Below are 5,313 nucleotides of genomic sequence, written 5' to 3'. Positions count from 1 at the left end.
CTCCCCCAGCGCTTAGAACAGTGCTCGGCACATAGTGAGCGCTTAACAAATACCAACATTATTATTCGAAAGTCATCCAGATATGAGATGTGAGGGAATGAAATTCTCCTCTAGACTGTGAGCTCGTTGTGGGCAGGGACTGTGTGTCTACCAACTCTATTGGAGCGTCCTCTCCCAAGTGAGAGCTCACCTCCTCCAGGAGGCCTTCCCAAACTGAGCCCCCCTTTCCCTCTGCTCTCCCTCCCCTCCCTCCCCACCCTCTGCTCTTCCCCCTTCCCCTCCCCTCAGCACTGTGCTCATTATATATATCATTTATTACCCTGTTTATTTTGCTAATGTATAATGTTAACGTATATCTCCTTGACTCCATTCGTCTTGATGATGTTGTCTTGTTTCTGTTTTGCGTTGCTGTCTCCCCCATTTAGACTGTGAGCCCATCATGGGGCAGGGATTGTCTCTATCTGTTGCCAAATTGTATATTCCAAGCGCTTAGTACAGTGCTCTGCACATAGTGAGCGCTCAATAAATACTAGTGATCGATTGATTAAGTCACTTCACTTCTCTGTGCCTCAGCCAGCTAACCGGAAAATGGGAATGAAGACTGTGAGCCCCGCGTGGGACAACCTGATTACCTTGTATCTACCTCAGCGCTTAGAACAGTGCCTGGCACCTAGTAGGCGCTTAATAAATACCAAAAAAAAAAAAAGTCACTTCACTTCTCCGTGTCTCAGTTACCGCATCTTTCAAATGAGGATTGAGACGGTGAGCCTTATTTGAGACATGGACTATGTCCAACCTGATTAGCTGCTCAGTGGAAAGGGCACGGGCTTTGGAGCCAGACGTCATGGGTTCGAATCCCAGCTCTGGCACTCGTCAGCTGTGTGACTGTGGGCAAGTCACTTAACTTCTCTGGGCCTCGGTTACCTCATCTGTAAAATGGGGATTAAGACTGTGAGCCCCACCTGGGACAACCTGACTCCCCTGTGTCTACCCAGTGCTTAGAACAGTGCTCGGCACATAGTGAGCACTTAATAAATACAAAACACCAACATTATTATTACCCCAGTGCTTTTTGCAGATGAGGGAACTGAGGCCCAGAGAAGATAAGTGACTTGCCCAAGGTCACGCAACAGGTAAGTGATGGAGCCTGGGATTAGAAACCAGATCCTCTGATTCCCGGGCCTGTGTTCTTTCCACAAGGCCACACTGCTTCTCAAGTGCTGTGGGACTGAGCGGGGGCCGGGGGGGGCGATGAATATCAAATGCCTTAAGGTTATAATTCCAAGTGCACAGGCATTTCAGAAGGGAGAGGGAAGAAGGATAAATGAGGGCTTAGTTCGGGAAGGTTTACTGGAGCTGAGCTTGTTGTCTGGTGGGGTCCTCATAATAATGACAACAGTAATAATAATAATAATGTTGGTATTTGTTAAGCGCTTACTACGTGCAGAGCACTGTTCTGAGCGCTGGGGGATACAAGGTGATCTGGTTGTCCCACGTGGGGCTCACAGTTTTAATCCCCATTTTAGAGATGAGGTCACTGAGGCACAGAGAAGTTACGTGACTTGCCCAAAGTCACACAGCTGGCAAGCGGCGGATCCGGGATTAGAACCCCTGACCTCTGACTCCCAAGCCCGGGCTCTTTCCACTGAGCCACGCTGCTTCTCTTGCCAAATAATAGTATTTGTCAAGCACTTACTAGGTGCCAAGCTCTGTACTAAGCGCTGGGATAGATACAAGTTAATCAGATAGGACACAGTCTCTACCCCGGACGGGCCTGGGAGTCAGAAGGGCCTGGGATCTAATCCCAGCTCTAACACCCGTCTGCTGTGTGACCTTGGACAAGTTCCTTAACTTCTCTGGGCCTCAGTTTCCTCATCTGTAAAATGGGGATTAAGACCAGGAGCCTGATGTAGGACAAAGACTGTGTCTAACCTGATTTGCTTGTATCTCCCCCAGCGCTCAATACAGTGCCTGGCACATAGTAAGCGTTTACCAAATACCATAAAACGGGGGGAGGGTTCTAAAGGGGAGTGACCACAGGATCTCTGCTCCCTTCGTTGGTCCAGAGTTCGTTGTGTTTCCCCTGTGTACACGAGCACCCTTTCTGAACCATGGCACTGGATGGCAGGAACCCAGGCAGAGGGAGCCCGAATGAGAAGCAACATGGCCCAGTGGATAGAGCACGGGCCCGAGAGTCAGAAGGATCTGGGTTCTGATGCCGCCTCTGTCACTTGTCTGCTGTGTGACCTTGGGCAAGTCGCTTCGCTTCTCCGTGCCTCGGTTACCTCATCTGTAAAATGGGGATATAGGCTGTGAACGCCACGTAGAACGGGACTGCATCCAACCTGATTAGCTTGAATCTTCCCCAGTATTTAGTACAGTGCCTGGCATAGAGCAAGCACTTAACAGATACCACAATCATTATTATTATTATTAAAAAATTAAAATACCAGGCATTTGCCGCCATATCAGTACCAGGCAGAGGATAGTCCAGCTGGAAAAAAACCCCCAAAACACCTGTACTACCTGGGATAAAACTGAATGAATGGCCATTTTAGGAACAATGGCTCCCAAAGTGGATTGCAGGTTTGGTACCCTGAACAGGGATGTCTAGGCGGATTACAAACCCCAGCAACACACGGGATGGAAAGCCACGTAGTCATAACGCTTATTCCTGAAAATCAGGTCCAATCTGGGCCAGAGGAACTCTGAGTAATAATAATAATAATGTTGGTATTTGTTAAGCACTTACTATGTGCAGAGCACTGTTCCATGCGCTGGGGTAGATACAGGGTAATCAGGTTGTCCCACGTGAGGCTCACAGTCTTAATCCCCATTTTACAGATGAGGTAACTGAGGCACAGAGAAGTTAAGTGACTTACCCACAGTCACACAGCTGACAAGTGGCAGATCCGGGGTTCGAACTCATGACCTTTGACTCCGAAGCCCCGGCTTTTTCCACTGAGCCACACTGCTTCCCTTGGTTCTATCAATCAATCAATCGATCAATAGTATTTTCTGAGCTTGGGAGAGCACAACACCCCACTAGATTGTATACTCCCTGAGGGCAGGGATCGCGTCTACCAACTCTATTCCATTGTACTCTCCCAAACGCTTAGTACAGTTCTCTGTACACGGTAAGCACTCAGTAAATACAATCGATGGATTGATATCAGACCGGATATGGACCTACGCTCATAACCCTGAGGCCAGTTCGGACCAGTCGGGGCCCCAGGATTTCGGTCCATGCCGGACATTAAAGGGTGGGACAGGGCTAGATGGATTAGACTGTAAGCCCGTCAATGGGCACGGACTCTAACTGTTGCCAATTTGTACATTCCAAGCGATTAGTACAGTGCTCTGCACATAGTAAGCGCTCAATAAATACTATTGAATGAATTGAATGAATGAACCTGCGGGACTGCTTACGTCTGAGAGCGTTGGATGAACCCCACACCTGAGCAACCCCGAAGACTGGATCATTGGAAGACCATCTGGCGCTTGAGATAATGCTAGAAGGGGATGAATTGGCATTTGAACTTCTTTAAAGCCATGTATTACATCAACTCTGACATTAAGTGACGTGAATGATCCTATCAGAATTTGTAAACAATTAAAATCAGTCAGGCAGTTGTATTTGAGCGCTTACTGTATGAAGGCTACAGGACTAAGCACGTGGCAGAGCACAGCACAACAATATAACAGACGCGTTCCCTGGCCGCAACGAGCTTACAGTCTAGAGGGGGAGACAGACATTAATGTAAATAAAATTACAGATATGTTTATAAGTGTTGTGGGGCTGGGAGGGGCGATGAATAAAGGGAGCTAGTCAGGGTGACACAGAAGGGACTGGGAGAAGAGGAAAGGAGGGCTTAGTCAGGGAAGGCCTCGTGTCTCTTGTCTCTATCTTGTCTCTGTCTCTATCTGTTGCCGATTTGTACATTCCAAGCGCTTAGTACAGTGCTCTGCACATAGTAAACACTCAATAAATACTATTCAATGAATGAATGAATGAAGGAGAAGGGCCTTCAATAAGGCTTTGAAGCCAGGGACTATAATCGTCTGTCGGATATGAAGAGGGAGAGTGTTCCAGGTCAGAGGCAGGATGTGGGCGAGAGGTCAGTGGTAAGACCGATGAGATGGAGGTATAGTGAGGCGGTTAGCATTAGAGGAGCAAAGTGTGCGGGCTGGGTTTTAGCAGGAGAGTAGTGAGGTGAGGTAGGAGGGGGCGAGGTGATTGAGTGCTCCTCTTGCCTCCACTGCACTCCAGGCTCTCCAGGGGCATTTTATAATAATAATAATAATTTTGGTATTTGTTAAGTGCTTACTATGGGCGGAGCACTGTTCTAAGCACTGGGATAGATACAGGATAATCAGGTTGTCCCACGTGAGGCTCACAGTTAATCCCCATTTGACAAATGAGGTAACTGAGGCACAGAGAAGTTAAGTGACTTACCCACAGTCACACAGCTGACAAGTGGCAGAGCTGGGACTCAAACTCATGACCTCTGACTCCCAAGCCCATGCTCTTTCCACACCGCTTCTCTAAGCCCCCAGTGGGGGCTAGTGGGGAACTTCTGGCCCTGGAAGCCATCCTCTCAAATTCCTCAGAGACCCACACCTGCCAATCCCATCCCAAAGTCACTCGTCTTCAAAATGACAAGTTGGCAGCTATGATTCTTTTTTACAGTGTCTGAAGTTCTCTGGAGGAACAGCACTACGGAAATCTAAGAAATAAAGACAAATCTGTGGGGGGCAGGAACATCAAAACAACAAATTGTCCATTGGTCAAGCTCTGGTGAGCTCTCGGGGACATTTTCTGAATAGTATTATAGAAGTCCCGTCGAAAGAGTAAGTTCAGTCAACTACTGGAGCCAGAAGAGCACAGTCTGACTTCTAGGTACTTAATTTCCCAGAGAAACAACAATTTAACAAACACTGCATTTGTTTATGGAGGGTTAGGACATTTTGGTTCTACTTTGGGCTTTCTTATCATTCTGTAACTATTCAGTCAATTGCCAAAGAATGCTTTAGGTTTTTTCCAGTCATTCTTAAGTATTGGATTGTGGAGCCCCATTAATTGAATCAGAAACAAAATCCTGAGATTTTTTTTTCCTCCTAAGAACCAAGGAGTTTCAAAATATTTACTATTATGCAAGGGTTCAAGCATTTTTCAGGAGTGACTGGGCAGCCAAGGTAGTTCAAATCCATATACTCATCTTGGTTTATCAGGCAAAAGAGATACATTCCATGGGGCGGCCCCCCTTACAAGTTATTTCTGGCACCCAGCCCATTTGCCGTTTCGTGCAGTGA

Source organism: Ornithorhynchus anatinus, chromosome 3 (assembly GCF_004115215.2).
Source record: "Ornithorhynchus anatinus isolate Pmale09 chromosome 3, mOrnAna1.pri.v4, whole genome shotgun sequence".
NCBI lineage: Eukaryota > Metazoa > Chordata > Mammalia > Monotremata > Ornithorhynchidae > Ornithorhynchus > Ornithorhynchus anatinus.
This window is presented reverse-complemented; position numbering follows the sequence as displayed.